Source organism: Spinacia oleracea, chromosome 3, assembly GCF_020520425.1.
Source record: "Spinacia oleracea cultivar Varoflay chromosome 3, BTI_SOV_V1, whole genome shotgun sequence".
NCBI lineage: Eukaryota > Viridiplantae > Streptophyta > Magnoliopsida > Caryophyllales > Amaranthaceae > Spinacia > Spinacia oleracea.
In genome coordinates this window covers 18,301,787-18,327,044 of record NC_079489.1, presented here as the reverse complement: position 1 = coordinate 18,327,044, position 25,258 = coordinate 18,301,787, and the positions used below count along the sequence as shown (strand labels likewise).

At 27.7% G+C, this 25,258-nt stretch overlaps 1 long non-coding RNA gene across 1 annotated transcript; it reads right to left on the bottom strand.

Annotated features, from left to right (window-relative positions):
- Positions 1–836: 836 nt before the first annotated feature.
- Positions 837–3,685, bottom strand: LOC130470695 (uncharacterized). Its single transcript, XR_008931421.1, has 5 exons — positions 3,540–3,685; positions 3,398–3,457; positions 3,203–3,296; positions 2,624–2,688; positions 837–1,664 (listed from the first exon to the last, which is right to left on the bottom strand). It is a non-coding gene; the product is annotated as an uncharacterized lncRNA (long non-coding RNA).
- Positions 3,686–25,258: the final 21,573 nt, after the last annotated feature.

Below are 25,258 nucleotides of genomic sequence, written 5' to 3'. Positions count from 1 at the left end.
AAATTGTTGAGCTTAAACAATAATTTTGTTTTTGCATTATAAGAGTGAGCTTTTGGATCTTGTACTCCCGTACATATAGAGTTAGGTGCATCGTGTATTCAAAATGCATTGTTTTGCTCATTTTAAAAGAGTTAAATGAGCAAAAAACCTTTATAGGTGTAAACGGATACAAGATGAATTTGTTTATGAATAGATTTAACTTATTTGATCGTATCTTAATTTAATTGAACTTATTCGAACTTAACTAGACTTATTTTTGCTAAAAAGAAAACTTACTTGTATGTTTTAGTTATTCGTAAAAACTAATTTTGTTATATAAGTTAAATTAAGTTTAAATAAGTAGAAACAAATCGACCCTAACAGTGGTTGACGATCAAATGACAAACTGCATAATCTTGGACCTCAAGCCTTAATACTTTTTTTTGAAAATAAATTGAAGGACCGAATTGAGTTGATACTTCGCACAAGTAAATCTTCATCTCCCAAAATCCCCTAGTGAGGGTTTGATCCTATAACCTTAAGGTTATGAAGCCTTTACTACTAGGTCAAGCCTTGTTTGTTTCAAGCCTTACTACGTAGCATGGCCAATTATAAGGGTGCGTTCTGTTCAACTTATTTGGCTTGAACTTATCTTATCTGAATTTATCTGAACTTATTGGAACTTATTGGAATTATCTGAACTTATTGAAACTTCTTGAAACTTATTATTAATAATATTAACAATAATAACAATTATAATAATAAATAATAAGTGATAAGTGATAAGTGATAAGTGATAAGTAATAAGTGATGAGTAATGAATAATAAATAATAAATAATAAATAATAAATAATAAATAATAAATAATAAATAATAAATAATAAATAATAAATAATAAATAATAAATAATAAATAATAAATAATAAATAATAAATAATAAATAATAAATAATAAATAATAAATAATAAATAATAAATAATAAATAATAAATAATAAATAATGAATAATGTGAATAGTAAATAGTAAATAGTAAATAGTAAATAGTAAATAGTAAATAGTAAATAGTAAATAGTAAATAGTAAATAGTAAATAGTAAATAACAAATAACAAATAACAAATAACAAATAACAAATAACAAATAACAAATAACAAATAACAAATAACAAATAACAAATAACAAATAATAAATAATAAATAATAAATAATAAATAATAAATAATAAATATAAATAATAACAATAAAAAATAAACAATAAATAATACTAAAGAATGGCCTTAGACTAAATAATACTACGTACTAAATAACTAGATTATATCCCGTGCACGCACGGATATTCTAAATGTAACACCCCGACAATACTCTCTTTTCTAAAATAACTTTTTAATATAATACGTAGAGAATTATCAAGGCATTATCGCCCGTGTGAAAACGTAACGGCTTATTCAGAATTTTGCAGCGGAAAACATAAAACTAACTTTTAGGTTTATAAATAATCGATTACATATTAAGTTCAAAAACCAATTAACGAAAATAAGGAAATACGAATAGTACGACAAATTTCAAGTCCAAATTAACAAACCAAATCACTTAGCAAAACAAATCTAAATACAAGCTCTCTAATCCCGATCCCAATGATGCATCATCTTCAAACCTGTAGATGGGCAACGCTTATTGATCCTTAGAGACTGCTCACCAAAGATGGGTCATCACAGGATCAATAAGGCAACACACACAAACAAAGCACGTAATCAGCAAAGCTGAGTACTACATACTAAAACAACAATAATCCTAACATGATACTATTAAACGATCAATCCTAGCATGATACTAATGAACATAAGTAAGGGCAGACAAAGCATGATAATTTGACGACCACACTTAACTAGACTAGGCTAGACTGGACTAGACTTTTGTAACAATAATATTATTTTAATTGAAATAGACAATGAACCGAGTTTTCTAGCTAGAGGCTTCACTAAGGAAGACGAGGTACGGGCGCGACTCCGTAACCTCAGTGACCTGCGATATCGAGGAACGTTTGAATAAAAATAGGACACGGTGATCAATCCGGTCCGAATAAAAGGCTACCACCATGAACCCCAACTCCTGTTTGTCCGTCACTTTAGACGTGCACAGTCTAAAGCTATTGCTACTCAGTTTCACTTTACATGATTTACAAATTGAAACCCTGTTATGACTCAACAATCACATAAGGCATACAATCCACATTCATTCACAACTGTTTTTATCTTGGAATTAAGTAAGTGATCACAAAGGCATCAAACAAGACTCATTCCAATTAAATCCAACCTTTCCTTTAATACTGATCAACCCCTCTATATGGGTATAAGGTTTCAACTTACTAAACAAGGTCCACGGCCCTCATAAAGTAGTGAAAAGCTAAAAGGGAACAACGATCAATCGATCTGAATCAATATATATAAAACAATCTAGTGTTCCCAATCAAACATGTTTGCATCAATCGTCTACTAACATGTTATTATTCTCATAATGAAATATATATGTTCAACATGTCCATCCAACAATATTAAACATGAAATTCTAACATAATCAAGTCCATCAACAAATTTCAACTTGGTTTCAACAGATAACACACATTCCAAGCACACAGGTATGTACGTACCTTGTGTAAACAAACTAATAGGCCACTTTAACACTTTCAAAAGTCGCCTAGAGAGAATTCTCCGCCTAAAACAACCAATAAAGATTCCCAATCAACTTCTAATAACTCACAACAATAACAAAGCATTCTAAATACATCCTAAACATATTTAGAACATTCCCTAACATTAAAACTTGAACATTTGATTTTCTAGCATCATAATTATTGAATTAGAGATTGAAATTCGTTGAAAACTCTTTGCAAACATCGTACTTAAATTTTCAGCAACATAAATTTGTTTAACAGCTTTTCAAACACAAAATTATCATGCTTAGAGTATAAAAATAATGGTTTAAATCATTCCTAATCATTCTACCACGATTCAACACCATTAAAAACTTAGAATTTCCGCTTTAACAAATTCCAATTCTCGTTTCACTCAAATTATGAAATCTGAAAATTAATAGTTTAGTCATACAATGTTAAAATCTGAAATAAATACATAAATCATAAAAATCATAATTTTAATTCAATTCAGCAATATTTAAATTAATACATATGATAAAAGAATTAGCTTTGGGATTTTAGGAGTAAACCGACAAGGGAGGACGACGGTGGCAGGTGGTGAGGCGCGGCCGAAGGTGACAGCACTCCTCGACGGCAGCGAGAGGGAGGGTGGCGCGGCTCGGTGGTGCTGCGCGAAAACAGAACGAGAGAGAAGGGAAGCAATCACGATACAACCGATAGGAGAGGACGAAAGAGAGAAAGAACCACGGGGAGGGGAGAGAGTGTTACCGGCGGAGGAGACCGGTGTCGGGTGGTGGCTTGGTCGCCGGCAGGAAACAATGGTGGCAGCTGTGAGAACCGAAACGGGTGAGGAGGAGAATGACAAGAAATTCGAAAGAACAAAGAACAAACAGAGGGGAGAGGGTGTTACCGTCGGCGGCGGTGAGATCAAGGCGGCGCGGCAAGGGGACGCAGCAATCGCGTGCAGGTGGTGGTGGTGCGCTGTTGGTGGTGGCTGAGCAAAGAGAGGAGCAGTTCTTAGGTTTCCTGGTTCACGTGAGTTTGGCAAGGGGAGGGTTTTGGTTTTGAGTTTTTACGTGAAATAGAAGAAGGGAAAGATTGGGTTTTGGTTTTGTTGTTTGGGATTTGCCAAGTGGGCCTAGAATTAGGATTTAGTTTTAGGATTTCAATCCAAAACCAATTAGGATCGTTTTCTAAATTCAATCGATTTTCTTAATTCGATTTCTTTTCAACGCAAAATTCTAAAATTACTTTTGATTTCATAAATTCTTAAAATATTTAAAATGCATTTGAATAAATAAATATACATTAAAACTAAACTTCACCAATGTAATTTAAATATAATTAATTATACGTAAAACTATATTAATAAACTTTATAAATATACGGGGGATTACACTAAAATTATTATTTGACCGTATTTTTAATAAAATATTTATCCACTTAAAGCTAATGCATAATTAATAAATCTTGAGCATACTCATTTAATCATCTAATATAAATTTTTTGTCCTACTTCGTATTTTATATGCTTAATACTCCGTATGGTAATAATTATTGAGTAATATATTTTACATTATTGATATACCGAATTGACTAAAATATTACCAGAGGTATATATTATTGTCATATTCTGTAATCCAATATTTTTTTTCCATACATAAACCATTTATTAAACAAAATAGAAAAATTATATTAATAAACAAAGTAGACATATTTTAGGAAATAGATTTTTGGCGGGAAAAAATTGCACCTGGAAATGACATGTGTCATTCCTGGTTTCTGTTTTAGTATAAAGTAATAGATACTAGAGAATGACCCAAAATTTTACTTCATTTTTTTTGTTAGTTCAAAAGAGGAATGGAATAGCACCTGATCGCTATTTTGTGCACCCTAAAGAATGGCCCTAGACTTTCAATAAAAAATCTGGGTTCGTACTCGGATAAAAGCTTAATGAGACGAGCCTTAAGGCAATTTGAAACTTGTTAAATAATTAACTTTAATCCCTATAAATAAAATAAAAAATTAACTTTAATAATTACTTTGACCCGTACAATGAACAAGAGCAGTATTTTATATATAAAGTGTGAAAAACATACACCACTCGACATACAATTTTTAGGTATAATAAAATATAATTTTTTTTATATTACATTCACAAATATTTGGTTAGTGTAAGATATAAATAAATAGAAAAACTTTATGTGATATTTTACCCCAGTACCTCCGTTTCTTAAAGTTCTTTACCCTTTTAAAAATGTGTCCAAAGTATGAAAACTTTGACCGTAAATTCTCGTTATTATATACGTCAAAACGTTACATGTAAGATCTTGTTAGATTGGTCTCGATATGTATTTTCAGAATATCAACTTTTTATAATTTTTTCACATACGAAATTAGATAAATTAGTAGTTAAATATTGCATTGGAGTCCGTGCAAATAGTAATTGTAAAGAACTTTAAGAAACGAAGGTAATAATATAATTATAAAATCAGCCTAAACAAAATAATAAATAGAAACACTTTATGTGATATACTCTTTTTCTGCTTAAAGGTTATTATAAAATCAGCCTAAACAAAATTCAGGAGTAACAATCAACGACAATGATAATGTGATATACAATACTCCCTCCGTATTTATTTAAGAGATACACTTGGCCGGGCACGAGTATTAAGAAAAATAATTGAATGAAATAAAGAAATAAAACAAGTGGGGTTAGGTAGATATTTTAATAAGTAAAATAAGTGGGGACCATGTCATTTTAGGGGATGTGGGGGGTGGGGGTGGGATGTAGATAGATTATTTAATTAGATGGTGGGGTTGATAAGTTACTAAAAATGGCAAGTATATCTCTTAAATAAATACGGTCGAAAAAGACAAATGTATCCCTTAAATAAATACAGAGGGAGTATAATTTAAGACGTAATCAGAGAAAAAATATAAAATACATAAAATAAAAGCATATTACCTCTTAAAATGTATGTTGACTAGTCTTATATGCACGCGATGCGTGCGAGATTATATAAAAAACTAAAAGTTGTGTTATTACAACTATTCATGCTAAATAATAGGCCAAAAAACATATATATTTAACTACTCATGCTCATGCTCTTATATGACATATATCTAATAGTGAACATGATTTAAAATTGTTGACATATATGACTCTGCTCCGTCACCGCCGCCGCTGCCACTGCTGTTGTTATTGTGGTTCTCGGTCCTGCTATTGCTGAATTCCCTTCTTGCCTTTCCATTTAAATTTAAGGGTATACCTCAAGCTCAAATTTCCTCTCATTTATTTTAATTCATCATCTTTATGGAAACCCTTTCAGTTATTTAAATCAAGTATTTTTATTTTTATTCAATTGAACAATTCAAAATATTATTTCTTTTTCTAAATGATTACAATGTAACTAAGACTTCATGGTTTGATTTGATTTGATTGATTGAGTAATATTTATAAAGTATATTATTAAGTTACTATTGAACCATATGGTTTTCAATTATAGTTATGTTTAGAAATTCAATTTGGTATAATTTGAATAAATTATGTATTATGTTCGTCTCTAAAATAAGTTTTTGAAATTCGATTGCGTTTTCTAAAAAGGAATTCAATTGGGTTGTCGTTAGTTTAAAGTAAAATGTGGAGGGTTTGTTGGAATTTAATTATAATTCGAATTCTGTGAGTAGTTATTAATCCATTCTTTTGTACATCAAGATAGATGATTGGAGAAAGGTTAAGGAGATTTGAATCGTGGATTTAAGCAGAGAGTGGTACTCAAATGAGACTTGAGATTTATGTGTGGTGATTCGAGGTACACATCGTCCAACCATCTTCAATGTTGAAATCATATTTTAAGTCTAAGTATTATGTGTATATATGTATATGTATAGATTCTGAATTGTGCTTTGCAAATTTAATTATGCTTTGGAAATTGAATCGTGTTTTGCAAATCGAATTGCGCTTTAAAAATTTAAGTTTGTTTTATGAATTGAACTATGTCTTGCAAATTGAATTGCGCTTTACGAATTTAAGTATGTTTTATGAATTGAACTATGTCTTGCAAACTGAATTGCGCTTTACGAATTTAAGTATGTTTTATGAATTGAACTATATATATGTCTCACAAATTGAATTGTAATGATTTAAGAATCTTTATTCTTCTAAATGAATATTGGTGCTATTGGGAATCCAAGTAAGAGATGGCAAGGTTGAGAGGTTTTGCGACTAGAGTAATTGAGTTCAACAAGGGTTCTTGAGTTGAATTTGGGAATAAATTAGTGTCATGGTTAATCATGAGGCATGTGAATGAGTCAAAAGGTTAAGGGTGTCTTCAATAAGAGTTAATCAAAAGTGAATACGTTAATGATCAGATAAAAGCCCTTGCATAATGGAAGTAGTCCTACATGAGTTTCTAAGGAATTCAGGTCTTAGTGTTAAACTATATAAGAGATCCTAAAGTAAGATTTAGTGGAACCAAAGACATCGCTTTTAATTGTAAGTTCTTGTTTGCAATAAAGTTTTATGTTTTCTCTCAACTGGCTCATACTTGTTTTTAATTCTTAAAGGACATATGTTTATCTTAATCAAGGGTTAATAATAAAAGGATTCTTTTAATATAGTAAATGAGAAATCTCTAAAGTATTTTAAGTGTAACAAAAGCCGAGTCTTTAATGATTCTTTAGTGATTCTTGGATGAGTCGTTTCAAGGGTTTGTAATCTTTCCTAACAAGCTATATTTATTTTGGAATTTCATAAAAGTCACATGTTTCTCCAAAAACTATGAATTATGGAACTTAAACTAGCTTTGAACAATATTAAAGTGTTTAATGAACTTAAGAGTTGAAACAATAAACTAAAGATGTTTCTGTTTTGTTTTAAGTTCTTAAAATACATATAGTTGCAAATAAGTAAATATTTGACAAGTTTTATAAAAGAAATTATTGTAAAGAATAACGATATACTTTAAAATAAATAATCAAGTTTTCATATTTTTGAAACCTATTAGTTAAGATATAACTAGTGGGCATTTGTATGAATAATAAAGTTTAGTTTGAGTAATTGAGTTTTATATAAACGTTTTTAAAACACATTTCAGGCACACTAAGCTTTTATATAATTTAACCTTTATAATTAAATCATACTACGAGGTTATTTAATATTCAATTAGACTAGCTCTCTGATGGACTGTAGTTAAGGATGTTACCCTTTTGAGGTCAAATTATGAGTTTGTTGGTTAAGAAGTTTAATCAAAGAAATAAATCAATAAGAGTGAATTCATGGGTTAACTAGATCTTTAAGATGTGAGTGGTGTAAGTTCAAAGAGTCAACGAGTCTCGAGGATGAGTTATTTATTAGTTAAGGATTTATTATGAAAAAGAAATTAAGTTGAAATATAATGAGAATGAAGCTAATACATGAGTAAGGGAATGCGAATGATATTTTGAGAATAAAATTGCATAAATTGGAATAAAATGCTTAAGTAGGGGAAAGTAGCCGTGTATGTGTTGCATAGTGCTCACATGTATCGATGATGAAAAACATTGGAAGTGAGTGCTACATCAGTAGACTCGTGGTAAATGGGCTTGACCCATAGTTCGGCGGGATAGACCCGTTAAAGCGGCTTGGCCGTAAAGCGAGTGCTACAAAAGTAGACTCGTAGAGGCGGGATAGACCCGTAATTAGGGACATGTCCTAGTTGAGTCTTGCAAGCGTATGTTTATCAGGAGGGTGACGACCCCCACCAAATAGAGACAGCTGGTTGAATAACCCCTCTCTATTCGTGTTCACTTTCCCCAACAGTAAGCTAATATGTTGTGACTGTGTAACTATTATGCTGAGTTTGAGTTGTATGTTTTGGCAACGAGTTATGAATTTCTTATGAATGTCTATAGCTGCATTTGAATTGTTCTGAGAGCTTTATGAAGAGAATTATGTCTTTGGAAATGTTGTACCAATGAGTTTCCCCTTTCAGTTAGGAATATGTGTATGTATTGAGTTCCACCTTGCGTCATAACTGATGGTTTGGGAAGAATTTATCTCTATGATTAATTGTCAAATAAGCTATGGAATGAAAACAATTAAGAGTATGAGAGTAATGAAGAATCTTAGTTGTGAGCCTATTTATGTTGATATAAATGTGAATTAAGAAACTTTGTGAGACGATAGTAAGGTGTGAAGCTTTTGCAAGTAAAACTATTGTAACGTTTTACCATGTAATGTTTTCGAAGCAAGTTTGATAAGCAAAATTGCTTTTCAAAACAAATTATAAAACTAAAACTAAAACTATTTTGAGCCACCTATCAAATGCATTTCAAGTTGGATGTGTGTACTCAGATTTCCGTTGATTTTGTTCTTTGAACCTGTCCTGGTGGGGGCAGAGTTAAAGTGTTTTGCAGGTAGCAAGAGTTAGATCTCAGTTCAGATTCAAGGTTCGTAGAGTTCTCAAATGGCCTTATGTGTCCAAGGTTGGATTGTGGATTCACCAAATGTAATTTAGTTCCTAGAGTTTGTTAATGGGCTGTATAATTTCTTCTTAAAGTTTTTTTGTTATAATTTATGGGTTATCTATCCGTATTGGAGTCATAGTTAAAGTTAAGTTTCTTTGGTTTAAGGTTAAGTGTGCTTAGAAGTAGCTCATTAAGTGTAGGTTGTTACAGTGACACCCTGGTGATGTTTTGGAATATGTTATATGTTGGAATGATGTCATTGAAGCAGGTTAAAGAGAATTTGACGTAATTTCCTAAATATTATTTTAGGTTGTCCATGTTTAGGGGAAGTGCTGCCGAATTTTTTTTTAATAACTAATTAAGTTTATGGGTCTTGATTAGTGTCTTTGAGATAGGCTAAATCGTGATTAAATCTTTGAAGTTGTTTGAAGAGTTAAAGTTTGTTTAGCAAGGTTTAAAGTTGTAATTACATTGAGTTTTGTTTAAACTAAGACTAAGTGTGTTTAGAAAGCAGCTCGTTAAGGGCGGGCTGTTACAGAAAACTTTGTTACCGAAGGTTGATAATGCATTTTCCATGCCCCGACTACGTCTATTAGACTACATAAACGTAAATTTTTTAATTTTAAATACAACATGAGCTAATTATTATAACTTTTTTTTATACGAACTACATCATTTCACCAAATTACCTATATAAGTATATATAAACCAAAATATTCTTTTAAAAAAGATGACAATCTATTACATTACATTATACTAAAATAGACACCAGGAATGACACGTGTCACTTTCTGGTGCAAAATTTTCCCGCCAAAAAATGTTTCCTAAATAATATCTTCTTTACTTTATTTGTTTTTCTACCTATTTAATTAAAATAACTATATGCCACATAATAATTTGCTAAAAATAACTTTTGGTAATATTTTAGTCAAACCGTTATACTAATAGTCGAAAATATATTTACTTAATATTTTGATCAAATATATTAGTATATCGAATATTTTGGTCAAATCGGCTTATCAAACATTTAAAATATGTACTCCGTAATATTTATTAGGACGAAAATTGTATTAGATAATTAAATGAAATATTAAAGATTTATTAATGATGCAATATTTTTAGGTAGAGAAATATTTCAGTCAAATAATTTAAGAATATCCGTGTATACACGGGACCTAATCTAGTACTCAATATTACCATAACCATTTTCACAATACTGGTTATAAGCTCGGTAACTGATCAGGAATTAATTCAAAGTACTCCGTATCAAAGCCTTAATTGCCAACTATAAAAAGTTAAAGCCCATTATAATTGCCTTAATTCTAACTCTTATCAAAACATCATCCACACTTTCCGGATTACATAATGCGTTAATTACCATAATTTCCATAATGCGTTACATTTTTAGATTACAACTAGTTAGTACCCCGGCCGATGCCCCGGATAGTAGAAAAATGGATTAATTAGATTATTATATAACTCGTTTTGAATCTAATTTAATTTGTTACATTACAATATATCTTGCTTTGAGTATGTTTTAATAAATTTTAACATGTAAGGATTACTAACTCGTAAAAGTACTGACTAATTAGTAATGCGATCGAGACTATTAATAAATAATTCAGATCATTTTTCCCATTATATTGACTTAATATAATTGTGCACGTACAAGAAACAACAAAATGAATTGTGGCGTAGTGGTTAAAATATGTCTCTAACAAATGAGAGGTCGCAGGTTCGAAACCTATAACTAACATTTTTCGTGATCAAGAAAATTATATGAGATGCATGATATGTCAAAGACGACGATGTGGCATGTCATCGATAATAGGAAGCGACATGTGGCAAGATGGCATTCCTTGCCTTGGAGTTTTAATAGTAGTATAGATGAATTTTATACATGTATGTAGAGGGTAGTTTAGTAATCCAATGGGGACACCAAAAGCGTGATTACGAAAATAACCCTCCCCTCTTGGCTTATATAATAGAGCAATATAGTTGATTGTGTGAGTGATACAACGAAAAATTGTTGATAGTCAAATTTATTTATAAGGGGGGACATGGGAGATGAGAGATTGATAGTTTATGGGAAAAAATATATAGTTTTCTTGTACTCTTTTTATTTTCTGAAGTTAAGAATTTAGGAAGACTATTAAGTTATATGTATTAATGCTTATTGATTTGTTATTATTATCCCTATGTTTTTATTTTATTTTATATCGATGTCTTTGGATTATTCTTGTGTGAACCTGGTCCACAATAATATTAGTGTGGACTCCAGGCCCGGCCCAACGAAAATGGGGGCCCTGTGCTAATATTACAAGTTGGCCCCTATAAAAAATAAAATTAATGCACCATTGTTTTTAAAATCTGCAAATAACAAGTTAAACAAAACAAAAAACGAAATATGGTCCTTGTAGAGTGAAAAAAAAACAAATAGTACTCTTATAAAGTAAGTGGAGGCCCCACTGACTTTTCCCTTCCTTGGAAAAGTAAAAGAATCAGACAAAATTTGCTTAATATGCCACCTGCTTTTACTTTCGTCCTCTTACATGTTTCCTTCTTTGCTTTTTTTGTTTTACTACCAGTTAAGAATTTCAGCAAATATTGGGCCCTCCTCAATATGAGGCCCTGTTCCATGTATCATGTTAGACATGTTAAAGGCCGGGCCTGGTGGACTCAAAACCAATAATTTTCTTTATAATAGCACTCATTTTACGTAAATAGGAACTTTATTTTTCATATAATAGCTATACTCCCTCCGTTCTTAAATATTAGTCCCCTTTTGAATTTTTCATCCGTTTCAACTCCATATTTAAATGTGAATATCTCCAAATACGGACGTTAAAGAAATATAAAAAATTAATATTGTTAAACTACACATTGAGACGAACAAAACAAGATCTCACATGAATATATTTTGAAATATGTATTGAAAAAAATTAGAAGATTCTCTTCAATTGTAAATAGTGACAAGATTCCAAAAAGGACTAATAATCAAGAACGGAGGGAGTAATAAATTAGACACCAAATTTCTTAGATATAGTAACTAGCTTTTGAATAATAGTAATCATATGCATGTTTTTGAAGTGGATTGTGACTTAGATCACATTATTTAAACACTATATGTATCAACGACACCAATTTGATATTTTTTTTTCATAATAATCCTAATAAACATGTCAAAATAAATTAGGAACAAGTTGTTAACCTTTTTTTAAATATGGTCCACAATAAATTTAGTTTGGACCAGGTCAATTTAAGAACTGGTCAGTGGGTGTCTTTTGAGTTGTCTTTTTTCTTTTCATATATAAGGGTGTCTTTTTAGTTTTCACAATTTTAAACAAGTATTATTATTTAATAACATTTTAATGAGTGTAGACACCTAATTTGTGTCTCACCAAGAGTCAAATGATGATACCACCAATAGATTTGGGCGGTTAATTTCTAAGTGCAATCTACCAGTTGTAAAGGACATAATTCAATTCAATTTCGAGCTTTCGTTCAAAACTCAAGTACAATTTCCAAAGAAAACACAATTATAATCCAAAAACATTATAATTCCAAAAATCCAACTCCAATTCATAATTCAAAGCCATACAAATTCAATCCCCAAGTTCCAATTCTATTCCAAACTTCTAATTCAAAGATACAAACCTTGGGTCCATATCCTAACTTCGGGCTCCAATTCAAGCTTAAACACATTTTCAAAATACACTTTCAAAATAAAAGTTCAATCTCAAGAAATGGATTCCACCATAATTCTCCATGGTATGTTTCCACTCAAAATCATATAAGACAAGTCAAATTCGGGCGCCAACCCCAAAATCGAGCTTCTCGGGCGCCGACCCGTAAAACCGAGTGAAACCCGTACCAATAAGCAATCCAGAGAGACTCCTAAAAATGTAACTTTCAAGACGTAAAAATTACATGCCTTAATCTGCAAGCAAAAGGACGGAGAAGGTACACAAAGCATCTTTTGTAAACCGCCAAAAGCGCAAGCGGACAAGCAGTTTTCATGTGCCAGCAGAACTTGCGCCTGGCAAGGAAGGTGCGCCCAGCGCAGCAGCTGCGACTGGAGAAGCCCCCAGATAGATTCCAAAATATTTTCCTATAAAACCCCTCTTTTTCCACGAAGAAACGGAGGCAAAATGACCCAATTCCGAGCAGCGAAGCTCTACCTATTTCGAAACTCTTCAATATTCAATCTTCAAATCCTTGAATATTCAAGCTTCAAATATTTCAATATTCAACCTACAATCTCTACAAAATACTCTCATACAAACACTCCTCAAATACAAGTTCAATGTTCTAATGTCCAAAGCAATTTGGGAGTCCAAGCTTGGAAATTAATCAACACCTAAATCTAGATAAATTTTTGAGGACTCTTCAAATCTATTTTTCTACCTTTCTTATTTCAAGTTTACTAATCCTATGATGTTCATGTGATATTCATACTCATTTAAAATAGGAAATGCATAAAAAAGAAGTAATCTTTGAGGGGATTTCATACTTGAAACCCCCCTCAAATGATCTTCCATACTCCATTTACAAGTTTCAAGTTTCATTCTTTATGCTTTGTTTTCAAAAAACACGAGTAATAAGTTGAGGCTTTCATTCTTGAAAGTGTTCCTTAAAAAAATCATCATCCAAATATTCAAAAAAACCTTAGGCCCTGTTCGGTATCGTGTTTTTATTTTTATTATTTTTTTTTTCCAGTTTTCCGTTTTATACAAAACTAAAAACCAAAATATGAAAACCACAAAAGTAGTTTCCAGCTTTTTATTGTCAGTTTTCAAATCAAATGATTACTATAAGTATGAATAATTTTTAGTTCATAATATGACTTTCAAAACCAAAATACTGAAAAATTACAGTGATACCGAACGAGTCCTTAGTTTTATACAAGTCCAACGGTGTTTGAAAAAGTGCAAACCCTTTTCCAAACAAGAACACATGAACATCAAAGTTTCATGATTCAAAATGCAATTTCTATATTCAATATTCAATGATGTTTAAATGAGATCAACTTCTGTTTAAACTAGAATCAATTTCAAGTCACGGAGCTTATTAAAAATGAGACTTTTTAGCATAGAAGTTCTAATATTTAAGAGTTTAGCCTCCTAATTTCAACATTCAAGTTCTATATTCAAGTTCAAGTTCAATATTCAAGCTTTATTTCAATGTTCGAATACAAAATTGATGATACTTTTAAATGAAAAAACTCATTTCAAAGTTAGATTCTTTCCAAGTTGAATCCATGAGGAGACAAATCACTTTTGAGGAAGTGTTTCTCGTTTGGATTTCCAACATCATTCATACAAGTTCTATTGTTGCATTTCTATTCTTTATGCTTAATTTCTTACTATATTTCTTATTTCAATATTGCAAATTTCAATTCCGCACCTATACTATTTATTCTATTTTACACGCCTAGTCCTTCTAGGCGATTTGGTTTACACCTAATCCTTTTTCTAGGTGGTGATGTATAATCTTTACATTTCAGTACTTTATTTTCTATTGTGATGCCTCCGCTCCATTTGTTATTGCTTTCATAACCTAACATGCTAAATCAACAATCTACAAAGTTCTAATCACGCTTAACAAAGAGAATTTTCGGACAACCGGACTAGGTTCCCTAAATTGGACTTAAAGCAAAGTGATCACATACAGAGTAGTAATTTCAATGTTCTAAAAATGCATGCTCACCGACCTAAACTTAGTGTCATGATTAGGATTATGCACGAAAATGATTCTTGTCTTGTGTGACCTAACTCGTCAAATCAACCAAAATAAGTGTCTCGTTCCCTTACCCGAGTCTCAATCGGTTTCTAGTCCTAGTCTTATCCCGAGTCATTTTTGGTCTTTCCAAATCGGACCCATAAACTCGTTTGGTGGCGACTCCGTCGAAACCTAATATTCGATAACCATAGGGGTTGTTTCTAGCATATCCCGCTTACTTTGGTTTCCGATTTTTTAAATGTTCTAATCAATTTCTATCACCAAGTTCAACCTTGGAATTCGACTCTCCTTTATGCGGTGGGATTGCGAAAATCAAGTCGAATCCAAGTGTTGGGTTTCTTGATTTTATTGACCAAGTTTGAGCTCTTGGCATGTCTTAAATGGGACTTATCAACGTCCCAAAACTTGCATTTACAAAATCCGAAATACGAAAGAAGCAAGACACATATACAAAAAAAAAAAAAAAAAAAAAAAACCCTACAATGAGCCAATTAAATTAAAAAGAAAAAACAAAGGAAAAAATATGGAGATGATGGAGTAGTGGACATATGTTTAGGGGTGGCAATCAGATCAGGTTGGGTCGGGTTCGTGTTCGGGTTGACTACCCCCAGACCCGAACCTGATCTATTTAAGAATTCGGGTTGAAAACCTAAACCTGAACCTGATCTGTTAATTATCGGGTCAACCTGAACCTGATCTGTTTTGACCCGAAAATTTTAAAATTTTTAAAATCACAAAAAAACCTAAATTGAACCTGCTGTTTTCAGGTTGGGTTGACCTGAACCTGCTATTTTTAGGTTGGGTTAACCTGAACCTGATCTGTTTTCAGGCCAACCCAAACAACAAATTCAAAAATCTGATCACAAATGCAATGCTGCTAACCTGTACAAACAATTTCGAAAATAATATTTTAAAATTATGCCTCTAATGGCAGCAGCTCCTGATAAGAAATACCTGAATATCTCACACAAAATATAACAAGTCTAGGAGTTAAGTTTGCACACCCTAATAAGTTGGAACGAAGTATTAAGTTTTACAGGCCAAATAAAGTTGCCTCGAAGGCACAAATTACAGAAACTAGAGTTTGTTAAAACAATAACATAACATTAGATATTGTTGGAGGAGGATGGCCGATGAGCCTCAATCGGTGGCGACATTGGCAATGGACTCTCATCACCTTCTACATTCACACTCAAATTCATGACGGATCCACACAAAGCCTCAAGTTGTGGCTCCAAAGTCACTACATTATAACAAAACACCCAAATTAATTATTAAAAGACGCAAATAGAACACGCAAATAGAGTAAGTAATAAACAATAAAATTTGATGTCTTACCCACTCCAAAAGTCCAATCCTTTAGACAAATGATCGACTCAACAGTTGTTGTACTCAATGAGCTTCTAACACAATCAAGAACACGACTTCCGGTACTAAAAACAGATTCCGAAGCAACCGTAGAAACAGGGACAGCAAGAACATCTTTGGCAAGTGTAGAAAGTATTGGATAACGTACCGCACATGTTCTCCAATGATTCAATATATCAAGCTTGTTAGCACGGGGAATAAGTGGCTCCTCATAGTACATCTGAATCTCAGATTTTACAGCCACATTTGATTGCTCATTGTACAGCTATCAAAATCCTACAAATAAATTAAACAACCAAAAGAAAAAACAGCAGTTTATACTTTAAAGAAACACATCAAAACCTAATAAACAACGTAATATTAACAAAAATAATATAAACTACAAAAGGAATAAGTTATTTACCATCAACTCATCACAATTGCCACTAGAAGCATCCACAGCACGCCCACCTTCTCCTTGGACAGCAGAACCAGAATTGTGTGATGAAGAATATGAGGCCACATAAGCCTCATATAACGTCTTAATAGCATCTTTCACCTTAGAAAACTCTACCTCAAACTCCAAACCTTCCCCATAAACCTTCTTGAAACTCCACTCAACAAATTGAATCTTGAAGCGTGGATCCAATACCACCGCAACAACCATAAAAGTATTAAATTGTGACCAATATTTCCCAAATTTTTCATTTATTTTAGTAGCCATTCTTTGCATAAACAAGTAAGAACTTCTCATTTCCTCTTTTAACAACAACCTAATCCTAAACACATTAGGAAAATATAGGTTGGCAGTAGGGTAATGGGATCCGGAAAAAGCAAGGGTTACTTCATAAAAGACTTTCAAAAACTTAAAAATCTTTTCTATTCTAACCCACTCTTCCGTTGATGGACAATTAACATATTTTGCATCAATTTTCTGAAAATGAATCAAAGCCTTTTTGTAGTACAAAGCACTCTCAAGCATAAGATAGGTGGAATTCCATCTAGTGGGGACATCTTGCTGTAAACCTTTATCAGACTTAAGTTCCACATGAGCTACACAACCTAAAAACCTTTGTTTCCTAGCTTGAGACCCCTTACAATATTTGACACTCTCCCTAACCTTAATCACAGCAGCATCAATCTCTTTTAAACCATCCTGGACAACTAAATTCAGAATATGAGCACAACACCTCACATGGAAAAAATCCCCCCACAAATCAAATCAAGCTCCCCTTTAAGATTTTCAGCAAAAACATCATTTGAGGAAGCATTATCTAAAGTAATAGAGAAGATTTTCTTTTGAATACCCCACTCCTTCAACAAACCATAAATATGATCACACAAATGAACACCCGTATGAGGAGGGGCTATGTAACTAAATTTCAGAATTCTCTTTTGCAAACACCAATGCTTATCAACATAATGGGCATTCAAAGAGATATAGCCATTAGTGGTTAAAGAAGTCCAACAATCAGAAGTGAGTGCAATTCTACCGGAAACTAAACCCAACTCTAGTTTTAGTTTCTCCTTCTCCTTCTTATACATCTTAAGAACATCATATTTGATTGTGTTTCGGGAAACAGTTTTAAAATCAGGATGCAAATAACCAAAACACCTCCTAACTCCATCATACTCTACAAACTGAAAAGGCAGATCATGTCTAACAATTGCAAGACACACCAACTCACGAAAATAATTAGCATCATAAACAGGCAGCCTATGCTCCAAACCAGATGAAGTTCTCTCTAAAATCATTTGACCAACATCACGAAATTTACTCATTTCGCAATTTTTAACATGACGAATTAAATTTCCAGTTCCTTGTTTACTATCAGCATTATAAGTTTGACCACACTTTTTGCACTTACAAAGCAGATTACCATTCTCATCAGGCACATCAAGAAAATCGAAATGCACCGAAACATTAGAAGTGAGCCTGCGTTGGCGTTTCTTACCGGTAAGAAGAACACGCGGCACAGGAGAAGCCCTCTCCTCCCCTATGTTATCCTTATGAGAATGAACCTCCTGCTCCTCTCCCTCTGATGAAAGATTTATTTGATCAGCCCCTTCAGCCATTTCACTGCAACACTAAAAAAAAACATAAAGTTAGCAAAAATCGAAAATAAATTAGAATAAAACACAATAAAATCGAAATAAACAAAAAATAAAATTGAAAAAATAAAAATTAAATCGAAAAATTAAATCGAAATTAACAAAAAATATCGAAAAATATATCTGAAATAAATAAAATCGAAAAAAACCCTAAAAAAACTAATAAATTGAAAATAAATTCAAAAAGTTTAAAAACATTAGCATAATATAATGAAATAGTTGTATGCAATTTAATGCGAGCCACTCAAGATCCGTGCAACGCACGGATATTATTAAATTTATTTACGGAGTATTATTAATTACTCGTAAATAATAATTTTATTATTGCAAAATATTTTTAATGAAATAAAATTTATTTTTATTTGTTAGGCGTTTTTTACAAAATAAAAATAAAAATGATGAATAGTAAAATCTTAAATTTGTGTAAAACACAATTAGTTAAATTAACCAAATAAACATGGTGTACGTTGTATTATGTACGTACAAAACACATATATAACTTGTTATTTTCAACATTTTCCACCTTTTTCGGAAAATTTGGAGAGAACTTATGTTTAAGAAAAATAAATTAAATTTAGGAACATTAGCAACATCCAAACTTATAAACTTCTCATTTTACGAGTTACCACATCAAAATTTGTTAATTACAACCAAAAATTTAACCGCAAATGAATGATTTTGGGTTAAGTGTACCGTGCTTCATCTAGACGAGTTGGGTAATGTATAAGATGATAGAATCAAAATCATCAATATACACAATTCTTCTTTAGTGTGTTTCGTTAGTAACATAGGAGAAGGTGATAATTGTGGAATTTGTGATGTGATACGATATGCACATTACCCAACAGAAGAACATGCAACTTTGCATGTTCTATAACAGCAACGAGCTGAGAATCTTTCACTATTTCCATTGGCATTGGCTTGTTTTTTGGTACGTTCTCTTGTTTGAGGACGAGATGAAAGTAAAATGACCAAATTACTTTCGGTGATGTGCTTTGTGTGTCAAGGCACAGAAGAAACTTTTGGAGAAAAAGGAGAAGCATTGGAGATTGAGACTCTCCAATTAACCTTTTGAGGTACGAAGATACAATCTTAACTACTCTACTATTCTATATATCATTAATTTTGTTTTAAAATTCTTAATAAATACATTGCAGATTCAAGACTGCAAAAATGTAATTAGAGAGGAAAGACAATTATGAGAAACGAAGGGTAACGTAAGATTAGCTGGAGTGGATTTGCACTTGGGACACGTAGGACTTTGTTTTACGGGTCAGCCTGTAGAAGACTTTATTCTCAAGCATATAAAGCTTTTCACAAGATTATCTAGAGATTCTGGCGGACAACGAGAAGGACTCTTACTCTTCATCACTTTCTTCAATCATCATCCTCTTCGTCCTCCTCATCGTCATAAGAGATTTATCTGCTACCCGAGTTCCCTTGCTGAGGAGTGCATTTTGCATGTTGATTTTGATAGTTTTTAAGTTCCTTTTATTTGGAATTTCATTTGTTATCTGTTTCATCTAAAAATTAGAGTTTTAATACTAATTAGCTTCAAGTGACTGACATGTAGTCAGATTTCAATCGTTTTATTCGTTTCGACTTTGTATATGGTTGATTATGAAGTTTTTAGTGTTTTTGTTAGAAACAAGCCTGATCGACTGTGTAGTTCCTGAAGTTGACTTTAAGGAAGAATTCAAAGAAATAACACATTTTTCAAACTAGTTGTTGGACCGCGTGTGGTCCTCCAAGATATTGGAATCAATTAGCAAAATGAACCGAATAAATAGGTTGAATAATTTGATGAGTAGTAATGATTTATCAAATGTTAATAATATGTTATGGTTTCTAATAATATATGCAGATAAAAGAGTATGATAATTCAATTGTTACGTAAATACATAATCCACGCTTACAAAGATATAATTCCTCTGTTTAGAAATAGTTGCACTGCTTTCACTTTATGTACTATTCATATTTTCACTTTGACTCTCTTTTCACACAAATATGAAAAATAAATATTATCCTATAAAAAAATGGTTGGATTAGTCTCAATGTCTACTTTACAATTTTCAAAAAAATTATTTTTATTAATAAATAATTAAACAAATTAACGGTCAAAGTTGTGCATTGACAAACTTGAAAGTGAAAGTGGTGCAACTATTTTCAAAAGGAAGGAAGTATAACTTATTGAAAAGAACGAAAACATGATGACTCTTAAGAACATTAATAGAAAATCAGTGAGTAAATGATTGAAAAACAATTAACCTAAACATCATGACATCAGAACTATATGATCGAGTTGTTATTAAGTAAAAAAAAAAGAACAAATGAAATTATTTTAATAATAAAATAAACATAAATAAAAACAGAGCTCGCCGTTGAAAGGTTTCAAAGGGGAGACCTCTTCGACACCATGGGAAGACCTCGAAAGCAAGTGAGCAAACACAACAATGGTGGGAAGACTTCGACGAATGTAACAGTGACAAAGCCGGTAACCCGAGCACAGGCCAAAGGCTCCCCTAGCACTCCATTAGGGGTGCGTTCTGTTCAACTTATTTGACCTGAACTGATCTGAACTGATCTGAACTTATCTGAACTTATTGGAACTTATTGAAACTTAAGTAATAAGTAATAAGTAATAAGTAATATGTAATAAATAATAAATAATAAATAATAAATAATAAATAATAAATAATAAATAATAAATAATAAATAATAAATAATAAATAATAAATAATAAATAATAAATAATAAATTAATAAATTAATAAATTAATAATTAATAAATTAATAAATTAATAAATTAATAAATTAATAAATTAATAAATTAATAAATTAATAAATTAATAAATTAATAAATTAATAAATTAATAAATTAATAAATTAATAAATTAATAAATTAATAAATTAATAAATTAATAAATTAATAAATTAATAAATTAATAAAATTAATAAATTCATAAAATTCATAAAATTAATAAAATTCATAAATTAATAAATTCATAAATTAATAAATTCATAAATTAATAAATTAGTAAATTAGTAAATTAATAAATTAATAAATTAATAAATTAATAAATTAATAAATTAATAAATTAATAAATTAATAAATTAAAAATTAAAAATTAAAAATTAATAAATTAATAAATTAATAAATTAATAAATTATAAATTAATAAATTAATAAATTAATAAATTAATAAATTAATAAATTGATAAATTGATAAATTGATAAATTGATAAATTGATAAATTGATAAATTGATAAATTGATAAATTGATAAATTGATAAATTGATAAATTGATAAATTGATAAATTGATACATTGATACATTGATACATTGATACATTGATAAATTAATAAATTAATAAATTAATAAATTAATAAATTAATAATTAATAAATTAAAAATTAATAAATTAATAAATTAATAAATTAATAAATTAATAAATTAATAAATTAATAAATTAATAAATTAATAAATTAATAAATTAATAAATTAATAAATTAATAAATTAATAAATTAATAAATTAATAAATTAATAAATTAATAAATTAATAAATTAATAAATTAATAAATTAATAAATTAATAAATTAATAAATTAATAAATTAATAAATTAATAAATTAATAAATTAATAAATTAATAAATTAATAAATTAATAAATTAATAAATTAATAAATTAATAAATTAATAAATTAATAAATTAATAAATTAATAAATTAATAAATTAATAAATTAATAAATTAATAAATTAATAAATTAATAAATTAATAAATTAATAATTAATAAATTAATAAATTAATAAATTAATAAATTAATAAATTAATAAATTAATAAATTAATAAATTAATAAATTAATAAATTAATAAATTAATAAATTAATAAATTAATAAATTAATAAATTAATAAATTAATAAATTAATAAATTAATAAATTATAAATTAATAAATTAATAAATTATAATTGATAAATGAATAAATTGATAAATTGATAAATTGATAAATTGATAAATTGATAATTGATAAATTGATAAATTGATAAATTGATAAATTGATAAATTGATAAATTGATAAATTGATAAATTGATAAATTGATAAATTGATAAATTGATAAATTGATAAATTGATAAATTGATAAATTGATAAATTGATAAATTGATAAATTGATAAATTGATAAATTGATAAATTGATAAATTGATAAATTGATAAATTGATAAATTGATAAATTGATAAATTGATAAATTGATAAATTGATAAATTGATAAATTGATAAATTGATAAATTGATAAATTGATAAATTGATAAATTGATAAATTGATAAATTGATAAATTGATAAATTGATAAATTAATAAATTAATAAATTAATAAATTAATAAATTAATAAATTAATAAATTAATAAATTAATAATTAATAATTAATAAATTAATAAATTAATAAATTAATAAATTAATAAATTAATAAATTAATAAATTAATAAATTAATAAATTAATAAATTAATAAATTAATAAATTAATAAATTAATAAATTAATAAATTAATAAATTAATAAATTAATAAATTAATAAATTAATAAATTAATAAATTAATAAATTAATAAATTAATAAATTAATAAATTAATAAATTAATAAATTAATAAATTAATAAATTAATAAATTAATAAATTAATAAATTAATAAATTAATAAATTAATAAATTAATAAATTAATAAATTAATAAATTAATAAATTAATAAATTAATAAATTAATAAATTAATAAATTAATAAATTAATAAATTAATAAATTAATAAATTAATAAATTAATAAATTAATAAATTAATAAATTAATAAATTAATAAATTAATAAATTAATAAATTAATAAATTAATAAATTAATAAATTAATAAATTAATAAATTAATAAATTAATAAATTAATAAATTAATAAATTAATAAATTAATAAATTAATAAATTAATAAATTAATAAATTAATAAATTAATAAATTAATAAATTAATAAATTAATAAATTAATAAATTAATAAATTAATAAATTAATAAATTAATAAATTAATAAATTAATAAATTAATAAATTAATAAATTAATAAATTAATAAATTAATAAATTAATAATTAATAAATTAATAAATTAATAAATTAATAAATTAATAAATTAATAATTAATAATTAATAAATTAATAAATTAATAAATTAATAAATTAATAATTAATAATTAATAAATTGATAAATTGATAAATTAATAAATTATAAATTGATAAATTGATAAATTGATAAATTGATAAATTGATAAATTGATAAATTGATAAATTGATAAATTGATAAATTGATAAATTGATAATTGATAAATTGATAAATTGATAATTGATAAATTGATAAATTGATAATTGATAAATTGATAAATTGATAAATTGATAAATTGATAAATTGATAAATTGATAAATTGATAAATTGATAAATTGATAAATTGATAATTGATAAATTGATAAATTGATAAATTGATAAATTGATAAATTGATAAATTAATAAATTAATAAATTAATAAATTAATAAATTAATAAATTAATAAATTAATAAATTAATAAATTAATAAATTAATAAATTAATAAATTAATAAATTAATAAATTAATAAATTAATAAATTAATAAATTAATAAATTAATAAATTAATAAATTAATAAATTAATAATTAATAAATTAATAAATTAATAAATTAATAAATTAATAAATTAATAAATTAATAAATTAATAAATTAATAAATTAATAAATTAATAAATTAATAAATTAATAAATTAATAAATTAATAAATTAATAAATTAATAAATTAATAAATTAATAAATTAATAAATTAATAAATTAATAAATTAATAATTAATAAATTAATAAATTAATAATTAATAAATTAATAAATTAATAAATTAATAAATTAATAAATTAATAAATTAATAAATTAATAAATTAATAAATTAATAAATTAATAAATTAATAAATTAATAAATTAATAAATTAATAAATTAATAAATTAATAAATTAATAAATTAATAATTAATAAATTAATAAATTAATAAATTAATAAATTAATAAATTAATAAATTAATAAATTAATAAATTAATAAATTAATAAATTAATAAATTAATAATTAATAAATTAATAAATTAATAAATTAATAAATTAATAAATTAATAAATTAATAAATTAATAAATTAATAAATTAATAAATTAATAAATTAATAAATTAATAAATTAATAAATTAATAAATTAATAAATTAATAAATTAATAAATTAATAAATTAATAAATTAATAAATTAATAAATTAATAAATTAATAAATTAATAAATTAATAAATAATAATTATTATTATAATTATTATATTAATAACTATTATAAAAATTATAATATTAATAATAATAAATAATAATATTATTAATATTGAAACTTATTGGAACTTATCGGAACTTATCGGAACTTATCTGAACTTATCTGAACTTATTGGAACATATTGAAACTTATTGGAACTTATTGGAACTTATCTGAACTTATTGGACCTAAAACTTATTTTTTTAAGGTGAACAGAACGCACCCTAAGAGGGTCGTCATATACACATTGGACATAAACCCTAGCCTCCGATCCATTGGTAATTTTTGAGGGGCTTCCATCGGGTTTTACCGGTGGAAAGCCTCATTTCTTTGTTTTATTGTGTTTTTTCCTTTCGTTTTTGTTTTTCTAGGTCTAATAATGTGTCCTCCTGCAGAGAGGAACAATTCTCCCTTGAAAGACAGGGTTTTTTCTCCTTCCTTTTCGAAAGGTTTTCTGCTTTTGTGTGAGTATCGAGTCGAGGGGTGTTGTTTGTGTATTTCATGGTGGAAATTGTGTTGTTTCTATGATGTATGCACTTTGAAGATCAAGATCAATCCGGAATATGAAGCAGATTCAATTTTCAAGATGACAATAACGTTTATAACGAGGTCCTCCAT